The following is a 12,959-nucleotide window of genomic DNA, read 5'->3' as shown; positions in this document are numbered from 1 at the left end:
AGAAGAAATAGGCGTTGCTATCAGTTATTAAGCTAGTTTGACTTTTGTCGACATTGTCTCTGTTAGTCTATACTGATTATCATAATACAGTTGTCGATTTTTTTTTGTGAATGAATTAGTTCGATATGTATCTTACACAGGTATGTTAGAGACGGGCGAAGTTCATGATTTACAGGTAACATATCCAGTTACCGACTGTGGCTTAACATCAACCTTTCATTGAGTTTTTGGTTCTTTAATGCAACGGTCACAAGTTTGAATCTGTTTTGCTTACTCTTATCTTGTCACTTATGCAAAACTGACTTCGATGATTTTTTTTTTATTTAAATTTCAATAAGTAATACTTCAGATGCTTTTAAAGTTTTCTTTTTTGTAACTTCTTTAGTTTATATTGTTGATTATACATTGGTTCATGAAACTAGGAAACAATATTTATATCCGTACTTATGTTAATTAAAATAAAGGGCTTGTCCCACCACTGGCTGATTTAAGCTCAGATAGTTTAAAAATGACGTCACTGTCAGATAAGGAAATAAAATGCGATAATTCCATCACGAGTTTTACACGTTGGATTATCAGACAATTTACAATTTGGTGGGACAGACTCTAATTGTTGCTACCTTACGAAACGACTAAATTTTAAGATATATCTAAAAAAAAAAATTAACACAACGCAAATGTTACATACTAATATAAAAATGCGAAAGTTTGAATGGATGAATGAATGTTTGTCACTACGTATCTACAAAATAGCTAAACGGACCTTTATGTAATTTGGTACAGAGTCTAAAGGAACACATAGGTTAATTACCAAGTTTTTTAACGAAGTCGCAGACAAAATCTAGTAATAGTTAAACAAAGTCGTGGGCGGCAGTTAGTTCAGAAACTCTGGCTTACACGTGCTGCGTAGCTTTGTTCCGGTTCTGTGTCAAACGAAATAAAAACAAGTCTACGGTTGACCGTCTCGGCTAATGCCACCATTTTTTGACGATCGCACAAAAACTTTACAATACGTTATTATAATAGAGATGTTTAACGATTCAGCAATAAGATACTCGATTTATTTCAAGTTGATGTTGTTTTATTTAGTTTCAATCGCTTTATTATTTTGCGAAAGTTTAAAAGTACTTAGTTGTGTTTTTAAAGGCGCGAAAAGATTTCCTAAATAGGTTTAAGTAAGGGAATGTTTAATTTACAAAATAAACATTAATAATTGTTTGTGTTTATAGGTTGAAATTGAAGTGTATATTTTTTTTTCTTATCGAATAAACCATTTGTCAGTTGCGTCGTTAAATTCCTCTACTTTCACCTGTATCGCTTATCAATATCAACGTTCCTTGTTATTGTATTCGTATATTTAAACGCGATCATTTGATATTTATGTACGCTCTTTTACCTTTGAAATATTTTGAACTTTACAATGAACCATTTATATAAAACTGGTAAACTTTCTACTGTCCGTTCGTAAATGATTGTAACAAGATAGCTCCTTCATCCGACAGACGACTGACGTGTCTCGTTCCGATTACTTCCAATTGTCTGCTTGCAAAAAGTTTTGTTTCAGACCGAACACTTCGGTGACTCGTATCGTGTCACAAATCGATATTGCTCGGAATACTTCTGTTAAGGTGGACATGCTTATAAAATAGATAGTAGTATGCCAGGAAAATGTCAACGAGTTCGTATGAGACATGTCAGTGTGGAACTTCGTACCTTCTTGCTCCTGCTGTCAGCTTCACATCAAATATCTTGCTAGCTACTTGCCAGCAAAGCAAAAGTAGTAGACTGATTCGGGACAAGACTGTGACAGTTTTTAGGTGGGATTTCCCCATGTGAAAGATGCTTTAACAATAGCTGGTGTAGGAGCAAGTTTGCATGCCGGATTTGAAATCATTTGTCACAAATACCGCTATGGTTTTGCCACATTTTTTTTTAGCAGAGGTTTAGTTTTTATTGTAGATAATTCTTTAGTGATGTTTAAATTTATCAGTCATTTAAGAGTAACGTGATCTCTTGGTATACGAGTAGTACTCGTATTTCTCATTTATTTTGTACACCGATTCCCTTAGTAATAAGATCTTCCTTCTTATCGTTGTAGTATTAAGGCAGTGAAACTGGCAAAAGAGAATAAAGCACACACTTAAAAGCATTTAAAACCGTTGCTAATACCTCATTACGGTTAGAAATACAATCCTCTAACAATAAAAACGTCGAAGTGTCCCGATGTTACATAAATCGTTTTCCATGTTTTATCGTTAGATCGCTAATAAAAGCTATGCAGGGCACGCGACGCGACAGAAGCCAACAATGGATAACAATATATTTTAATGGGCATTTATTAAGTTGGCCGTATAATATCTGTGGTAGCGCGGCGGGAGGCTCAGATTATCTGCGTCGTGCGCGCGCTACGAGATGGGTATCGTGACTACAGACAACACTTTTTAATTAATTCACGGATAAAGTAGAAAGTCAAAGTAGAAAAAAGGTGAACGACAGACAAGAAAAACTGAAATAACCTTTTAGTGTGTAAAATAGTCAACAGCGATTTTTTTAAACAGTTTCTAACAATTGCTATATTGGGGGAGTTTCTGTTATACACTAACAGATGGCGCTGTATGTTTTGGTAGTTTTCATTGCGTTCATTGTTATTGTAGGTTTCATTGCGTGTTGAGTCTTGCGTTGCACTGGTCAAATCGTAAATTTTTGAACGACATTTTGTAGGAGAAAATCATGCCAAGTGAATGGATATCTGAAGAAAAATGTAACAATCTGTACACGTATGGTCACCGTAGTCCGTAGCATTCGGTACAATTCGGATGGTATCATGCACGATGACAATGCTGCAGCAAATGCGATCACGTCTCCTCGTGTTCTGACTTATCGTCTTCATTGCTCACTACATCTGCTTAGAAAATACATACTTATTGTAAACGCGGGCGCATACATTTTGCTACACTATCGCTCAATTGTTGTGCGATTGTCGATTGTTTCGCAGCCAATTCAACTGTTTATTTGCACAAGTAAACGTCAAGTAGTATGCACACCTCCATATAAGCGGGAGATATAAGAAATTAAAACAAAAACAGTGGTGCGATAGTTTAGTCGAAGGAGTGCGAGCTCTTAGAGTTAAGTTTGTAAGGCTAGTTTGTTAATTGTAAGTGACAAGATTCGTATTCAATTTGAAGTCCGATACTCTTCTACATTCATTAATAATTGGAATTATTTTATTAAGTTATTTGATTATTAAGAATGAGAGTCTTAATTATTTTGGTTAATTTTTAAACAACGGAGATATTGTGATGATTCCATGATGATGATCTCTAACGTTATTTTTTTTAATTATTAATAATAATATAGCTCTTTTATTCTGAAATTATTCAAATAACTAGAGTTGAGAATGCATAAAGTTCACAATATGTCTCCAATTTCAGTGTGCCTCTTGGCATAGGCCTTCTCTAAACATTTCAATTGATTTATGTCGTGGGCAACTCTCCTCGAATTTGGGCTAACTATCATTTTCATTTCATCCTCCCTTCCTAAGCTGCCGACCTCTCTATTCTCTATGTTTCTCTCTACTTTTATTAACCAAATAAAATTTATAAGAATTAAAACATTTTGTGATAGAATTGTAATATATTTTACTGTAGTTATTAGATTTAGAATTAAGAATAATTCTTATTGTTACAAGGGGTATTTAATCCTAGCTAAGTAACTCAAGAGCTCGCCCTTCCCAGCCTGCCTTTAGAGCCGTGGCGTGGGCCCGTGGTCGACGTAACTCAAGGATACAAAAGCTAATCTCTGATATATTGGAGCTATTTTAATTTACACTACGTCCTTTACTATTGTGTTTCAAAAGTTATTCGAAACGTAATTTGTTTAAATTAATTTTATGCTTTCAGTTATGCTGGACGTTTGTTATAAAATACGTGGTAATTTTATTATTTTCTATCATTTGTCTGTTTTTAATTTAGATAGAGATCAAGAGATCGCATTGAGATTCGATATATGATTACATTTTGTTAGGAGTTTTTAGAAAATAATTAATCTAGTGTTGAAATGACAGCGGCAAAGTAGCGCCATCTATTGGTTACATTTATGCGTTCTTTCACCCGCGATTCCGTTCGCGTGGAATCAAAAGACATAAAATAAAGTAGCCTATGTTCTTCAAGGTTATCCTCTAAATCTATGCTAAATTTCATCGAAATCCTTTCTGCCGTTTAGGATACAAACTCTAACAAACATCCATACATCCATTTAAACTTTCGCATTTATAATATTAGTTAGTAAGATAACAAAAAATGTAACATGTTAACACGTTAAACTCTACAAACTCGACTTCATTGCAATCGTAACAGCATTTTACGTGTTAATTCACAGCTAATGTACAGTTTATAAAAACCCAAAGCGTAGTAAATTCTTTTGATACTGATAAACGTATATAAAGCGTAACTAAATTGAACTTTACGCAGTAAAAGGGCTACAATTTGCCAGCACTTAGTGCTTACCTTCTCTGGTCTCCACTTCCTCAGAGAGGATCGCCTGCGGGGCGACCTTTATTTTAAGGTGTGTCTACAGTGTAAGGTAAAGCGGGACACTGGTTTCATAATTATTAAATATACCGGCAAGCTTTATTGTGTTTATTTCAATATCAGAAAGATGTACAGCTTAAAAAAAAATATTAGGGCGCACGACAACTGAGGTCTTAAACACATATTGGTTTTTATATTGTATTGGCAATGAAAATGCTCGGCAATAATTAAAATAATGTCTGATATAATTGAATAAAAAAAGATAAAGCACCCTTTACTCCTTTTTAGAGTAGGTGCATTTAGGTATTTAAAATTGATTTATGTTTGTCCGCTATCTCTTGTAATGTAAACGCGGCTTTAAGCTTATTACCACTCGTTCTCAACATCCCTGTTGCGCGGTCGCGGTCGACACCTGACGATTTGCCACCAGCGGTACAGACTTGATTGCGGCTACGTTTTTACAAACTGAATACATTTTGCGGTTGATTTTACTTAACAAGCGTAATTTTACTTTGTTAGATTGAATTGTATGCAATTCTATATCATTCTAATGTAAATGGTTGGATGGATGGATGTTTGATAGAGTTTGTAGCCTAAACTGCTGAACGGATTTTGAAGAAATTTGGCATAGACATAGAGGATAGTCTGGAAGAACACATAGGCTACTCAGTTTTTGTTTTAATTACACGCGAACGAAAGCTAGTGTAGAATGATTGTTAGTTTGTACGGTTTAAAATCTGAAAACTTCTAAAAGGGCACATCACAGATGAACAGGACAGTAATTTCGTATTTCAAAATTAAGGTATTATTTTAAGCGTTTGTAGACTTTATGTTAACTATTATATGATTCATTTTCCTCCGTAGATAATATTTCCGCGTGATTTAGTCGCGAGTCCGTTTCATACAATTAGATTTGCGGCGATACATTAATTGGTGAGATGCATGCTTCGATTCCTTAGATTACGTTAGTGTACCGTTGAAATTGCTTGTCTCGTTACTGAGCCTAATGCATTCAGTATATAAACTTGCTATCACTAGCACTCGTTAAGTCAAATTTTATAACACTAAAGACCGGTCGCTTTATATCTGAGACTAGCTGTTCCCGTGCGGCTTCATCCGCATGAAATTGTGAAAATTTTATTTTATTGTTTACATTTGTCAAATTATCAATAGCAAATTTCAAATGGACATGACATGACAAAGCTTGACAGTCTTGCTTCCTTGATGTTAGCAGCAACTTATGGTCTCTTTCCCACATTAGGGTTTTTATCCAAAATATATACCCTTTAAGTTTAATGGCGTGAAAATATATAGTCTAAAGCGTGACGTAAGTGTAGGGCTTTTTATTAAATAATGAATTATTCACAAATATGCTGTAATTGCTGACATCTTAGGCAACAAAGACGTGTGTGTTTACGCTTTATTATAATAGTATAGAGTATAGATGATAGCTTTAGACCGTACAGACACCTTTGACTGAATAATAGTACAACTGTTACGATTGTCGACTGTCGATTGTTTCGCAGTGAACTCAACTGTTAAGTTGCACAACTAAAAATCGGGTAGTGTGCGCACAAAGGAATCGAATGGTTACTAAACAGTTTCCGGTGTGCGCACGTATTACAATGTAGAGGACTACACATCCTGTTTTAAGATCTCTTTAATTGTATTACATTAATAAAATAAATGGTGTTTTTTGTGTGAGGTATAAAGTGCTATTGGTGCTTACTGTAAGTGTAGATGCATAAAAAGTGTTAGTCGTAGTTATAATGAGTTTCAATGGAAAACATTTATACAAAAATAGAATGTTTATCCGACTTTTTCGGTGAATAAAATCGTGTTGCAACCTTAAAGTATGTAGTAGAATAATATATGAGAAGAAATTCATCGATATATTAATGCAATTTATTTTATCTATACTATATTATAATAAAGCGTAAACACACACTTCTTTGTTGCCTAAGATGTTAGCAATTACAGCATATTTTTGAATCATTCTTCTTTTTATAAAAAGCCATACACTTACGTCACGCTTTAGACTATATATTTTCACGCCATTAAACTTAGGGGGTATTTTGGACAAAAACCCTAATGTGGGATAGAGACCATAAGTTGCTGCCAACGTCAAGGAAGTAAGATTGCCAAGGTTAGTCATGTCGTCATTTTGACATTTGCAATTGACAATTTGACAAATATAAACAATAAAGTAAAATTTTCATAAATTCATGCGGATGAAGCCGCGCGGGAACAGCTAGTGCAATCTAAATATCCTTTTACTTTTAAACATATGCAAATATATTTACAACTGTTGTCAGCGCCATCTATTATCAATTTATAAACCAATATTTTCGTTCATCTGGTCGTGAAGAAGCTTAATCTTGTCTCTTTTTCCACAACAGATTATAAAATTATGACAGATAATTGGGTCTCTCGCTAAATACAAGTCAATGCGTTGTCTTGCATTGCTGTCTGGCTTGTAGCGTTGACTTGTAATTCTAGCTTGTAGCTTTTGCTTGTTGCTTAAGCTTGTAGCCTCGCTTGACCTGTCAAAGTGGATTCTAGCTCACAGAGCGGGTAATAAGACAATAAAGCAATACGTAGTGCAATGTATCAGTGCAGAGCATTCCCTTTGTGATGCCGCACTACTCCGTATAGACTTTTGTGTAGCATTAAGTGAAGATTAGACTCGACGTGATGTAAAAAATATTTTATTTGAGTAAAAGTTTAAGGATATTGTATTGTAGATTTCTTTATTACCTAAGTCTAACACGTTTGTTTCAAACCGTATATTTCGTTGAATATAATAAAGTTAAACCAATGATTTACTAAAAAGCTATACGAGTATAGGTTCAAATTTAATTTTAATTGTTTAAATGTGAAAAGTAAGTTTACGTCGAAAATATAATTAAAAAGTACTTAGAGGTTATAACATCGATTCCTTGAGTTACCTTTTTTTATAAATAATCGAATACTTTACGTTTGTTTCATTTTCTGTGTCAAAAATTGTTAATGTTATAGATTAAGAAATGTAACATTAAGGGCCTGTCCCACCACTGGCTGATAGTCTCAGATAGCTTAAAAATGACGTCACTGTCAGGGGACAAAATCCGATATTTCCATCACATTATCAGACAATTTACAATTTGGTGGGACAGACCCTAAGCAATCATGTTAAATAGGTAATACGTACCTTCTGAACAGTTTCATTCAGTTGTCTCAGACGTCGCTGATTTCTTCCTAATCTATGATACTATATCTCGGTACACGCACTACAATTAAATTATCATAGTGCAGTCAGTGCACGCGACCATTGAGTTATTGAGACGGGATCGATAGTGTGCTTCTAATGGAAAATGTGTAACTTGCAATTTTTAATTTATAACTGGTTACAAAAATTATGTTACTTGCCTATTTATTTTTTTTATTTTTATAACAAAATTATAACTTTATATTAAAACATTTATTCTTTTTACAGTTAATTATTCGCTATTAATTTTTTTCACTTGAATTTTATATTTTACTAGCTGTTGCTAGCGACTTCGTCTACAACATTTAAATATATAGCCCGTGTTACTCAGCTTTCTAATGGTGCAAGAATTTTTTTTTCAACCCAGAAGTTTTTGAGTTATTTCAATACATACAAAAATACAATTTTTTCCTCTTTATAACATTAGTATAGATTAGGATTGAAATAATTTTTTGTAATATTAGGGTTACATGCTTTTACCATGTGCATCCTCGTTGGGTGGCTAACGTCAATTACGAGAGTTATTGCAAGGACAGATCGTGAGCCGCGGCTATGTCCACAGAATGTATGTAAGGTGCACGTCGGTAGATACATTGAAGCGCACTCGAATGCAGACCAAGTAATAGCCAAGCGATTTAGATATTAATTGCAAAGGATTTGCTATAGTTCAAATGATCAAAATCGGTTGAACTAATATCGAGATTCACTTGTTTCCGGTATGTTGGTGATTTTTGTATACGGATTATGACAGTTAAAGTTCGAACGGATACAAAGGTCAAATGAAGGTTAAAGACGACGTGTTCTTTAAATGAGAAAAAAATGAAATCCTTTAGTATGTAAAAACGTATTTCAAATGTTAACGTAATTAATTGAAAAATGTTAGAAGGGATCATCAACCAATCTCGATGAAATTTGTCAAAACGGGTTCACACCTTTGACTAAAATATCGCACAACAGTTGTGCGATTGCCGATTATTTCGCAACCTGTACAACTAAAAATCAAGTAGTGTGCGCACCTCCTTATAAACTCATATGAATCAATGAGAGACTAAACAGTTGTGCGATAGTTTCATCGCACAACTGTTTAGTCTCTCATTTATTACTCATGAAAACTAAACAGTTTTAGGTATCCGCACACTCGCACAGATGTAGAACATAGTCTGGAGAAAACATATAGGCTACTTAATAAGTTATACTTTTTAATTCCACGCGAACAGAGTCGCTGGCAAATACTAGTTATAACAATAATTACTTGTGTTCATTTTGTAAGAATTTTCTAGACAACGTACTCTAGAATTAGTAGGTTTTTTTTTAAATGTACAAAGACGTTAATTATTCTATGAGTCATTTAGTTTTCTAACGCCAACGTTTTTCAGTTGACGGGACGATAATAACATCTCAATATACTGGCATTGTTCTTTCACACGAGGGTAGAACATAATAGTACAATACAATGCAGTACTTCTATTCTTTGAACACATTTCTTCAAAACAGTATGCACCGCTCTCAACCCTTGTATGAAATCGGAAAAGGTCAATAGAAACGGCCACAATACACGCATTACTTTCCCGCGCAAAACCAACATGGAGGCGTTTAAATTGACTCGACCAACTCGATTATAATCTATTTTCGTAGCTTTTGGAAATACCTGTTGATATTTTTGAGTAATTATTATCAACCATCGTCAATTAATATAACGGGAACAACTTTTTAAATTTCAAGACTTTTATAAATACGCCTATAATTGTACAAAGAGTAATAAAGTCGTGTAATAAGTGTTGGTCCTGTATTAATTGGGTATAGAAAGGTGTAATTATTGTTGTTTTTTTACCGTATGTTAATATTTTTGAGTAATTGTTGTAAAGGCGATAAATGTAACGGTGACTTTTGTTAAGAATTTATTAATTTTTTATAAGGTTATAATGATAAATTGTAATTGTTTTGGCATTTAATCTATATTATCTATACTATTATAATAAAGCGTAAACACACATTTCTTTGTTGCCTAAGATGTCAGCAATTACAGCATATTTTTGAATAACCCTTTTTTTAAATAAAAAGCCCTACACTTACGTCACGCTTTAGGCTATATATTTTCACGCCATTAAACTCAGGGGGTAAATATTTTGCATCAAAACCTTAACGTGGGAAAGAGGCCATAAGTTGCTGCCAACATCAAGGAAGCAGGATTGCTAAGGTTTGTCATGTCATGTCATTTTGACATTCGCTATTGATAGTTTGACAAACGTAAACAATATAAAATTTTCATAATTGATGAAGCCGCACGGGAACAGATAGTCACTTATAATTTGTGAAGAAACGATATGTGATATTTTAGTACAGCAATATAGATGTTATTTTGCAAAGAAATTGGTTTATTTGGAATTCCGTTGTTGTAGAATCGTATCTCGAAGTTTTTTGGTGACTGACTTGTCACTGTTTGCCTTGAAGAGGCATTTACAGCAGCACCGGATTTGAGATGGCCGAGCGCAGATGGCGCTCAGCTTAAACCTCGTTTATGAATAACTAAGCTCGAGGGATCCCAGAGGGGCTTCGGCTCGGGCCGTTACTTCGTTTTAATTATCGGATTACACGAAGTCGTTTATGTCTTTTGTATGAACAAGAGACATCTACGAGGAACTATATATATTGAAAAGTTAAGAAAATTAAAATTTGTTTCATTAAGATTTTAATGATCTCATAATCAGTTTATTTACGCTATTAAAGTTTTTAAATAATTGTACCTGTATGTGAAAAAAATGTGCCTGTGGGTAAAACAAACAAATTCAGTATTCTTGTTCAAATTTCACTTTTCAAGTGTTTTTAAAGAGGTCTTATGCAGCTATTCAGGTATAAAGTCCACCAGCGAATCTCATATAAATTTTATCGCGCTTACGAAAATTTTGTCGAAAATATTCGTGCTAGATCTTAGGTTACATGTAAATGTCGTTGTAGTTGACTGACATAGGACGACGATGTTGCTGTAATACTCGTAAATATAATGAAAATGAAAACAATAAAAAATAAAATAAAACAGCTTCATGAATTACCCCTCTGGGCCCCTGCTCAGTCCCTGACTAGTGTCGAAAAAAGGTTCCAAATAGGATGGTTTCCTATGTGATGGATCACCAGGCACCCGACCCATAGACCGCAAAAAAATTAAGAACAAAACATTATTAATCTTAATAATTAAATAGATATTAAAACATTTTAAAGATTTTAACGGTAAAAAGTCTCTGTTACGAAACCGACACGAGAGTAAGTAAAACATTTTAAGAAAATAAAAAAGGTGTTTTAAGTGACATGTGAGGTGTTGGTGAGTTGAGTAATCTTATCTTACTAATATTATAAATGAGAAAATTTAGATGGATGGATAATTATTAGAGTTTGTAGCCTAAACAGCTGAACGGATTTCGATGAAATTTGGCATAGATGTAGAGGATAATCTGGAAGAACACATAGGCTACTCAGTTTTGTTTTTATTCTCGCGCCAACGTAGTCGCGGGCGGAAGCTTGTGAGTAATAAGTTTTTTGATATGATTTTTTTATAATAATTTTATAAAGAAAAAAGAAAAATGTCGTATTTACTTTAAATATTTAAGACATAGTTTTAGATCATTGTTTTCGTATTGTTAACATAAGCTTAACTATATCATTTGAGTTGGAGTCTCGCTTTATTCTGTCGACGTTATCTCAAACTTTATTGTTATAACTAACCGCAGCGCGATGTCGAAACGACTCCGTTTTGCATCTTTATTATGTTTCAAAATCAACGATCTTTGTTCCCTTTGTTTAAATGATATCGTTGTTTGATATTTTATTAGCGTGCTCGAGAATTCAGCATCAAGTTTTGTATAAAGGAATTAATCTGAAGTGTTTTTGTAATTCACATTCGTTTCCAAAAAGATATTTCCTCAAAGGTTTAATTTATTCTATCTCATTTTAAATACTGTTCCGTATTTTATGCTATCTCACAATGAGATGCGTAATATAGTAACAGCGCCATCTAGATGCTTTTGGTAAAATCTGACCACAGAAATTTTACTTCGATAATTTTAAAGAATTAATATTTCTGTTTTGTATGTATTATTGTGGTGCTGTATTATTTATTAGAAGTGTCAAAAATATTGTTGTTTTAAATTGACTAGTTGTAATTTTTTTACTGAAGGCCAAAATGTTAGAAATATTTTATAGTGACGGTAGTTGGAAGTAAGCATTAAATCTGAGATAAACGTTTAGCGCTGCCTATGATTGCCCGCCCTCGATTCCGGAGCTAACAATTTGAGACTATAAAACAGAAGGTCGTACCCATCAGATTTACCAAGATTACGTACTTAAACGGCTTAAGGGTCTATCACGTGAGAGTTGCGGGAATGTTGTCGTAACATTATCGACATATGAGATTGGTTGGTGTACTTACGTCCGGTGGAACGCAGCACAAATTTAATATGTCCTGATGAAAACTTTACGGAAATGTTCAGACGAATATTCGCAATAAGCCCTAACTTTGAACAATGTTACTAAAATAATCCACGTTGCGTTTTTCGTAGAAATAAAGTTAAATCAAACATAAAATGCTACTCATTTCAGAGGACGATTATTTGGTATTTTAGGGTGCGATTACAGTGTTGACGCAATACAAAATAATTGCTGTAAAATTTAGAAATGTGTGTAAATACAACATATTGCTTATTGTATTTTGTTCAATAAGTGATGCCAATGTTTTGTACATGTTTCGATAATAGAAACTCAATATACGTGAGAACTATCGCAGAACTATTGTTCGATAGTCGATTGTTTCGCAGCAAATTCAACTGTTTAGTTGCACAATTGAATCGAGTAGTGTGAGGTCTTCCATAAGCTCATAAGAATCAAAGCGAGACGAGTTGTTCGATGGTTTAGTCAAAGATGTGCACGCTCTGAGTATGGCAACATCGTGTGTCCGCTTCATTGAGTCGTCAGCGTAACGTCCGACGTCGCAATAAGCGCCTCGCTAATTTATACTCTCATTGTTTCCGATCACGAATACCATTCATAAGAACCCATTCGAACATTATTTATACCCTCGTTTTCTTGTATCGTACAAGTGTTTTATCAGTAGACGTGTGTGTTTTCATTATTTTTTCATTTTTAGCTTTAAAAAAGTATACCTCCGGATTGAGTAGCTCCTTCTTTAAGAACTA

The sequence above is a fragment of the Papilio polytes genome, unplaced genomic scaffold, assembly GCF_000836215.1.
Source record: "Papilio polytes unplaced genomic scaffold, Ppol_1.0 DF822067.1, whole genome shotgun sequence".
Classification (NCBI taxonomy): Eukaryota; Metazoa; Arthropoda; class Insecta; order Lepidoptera; family Papilionidae; genus Papilio; species Papilio polytes.
Note: the sequence above shows the minus strand (reverse complement) of the source record.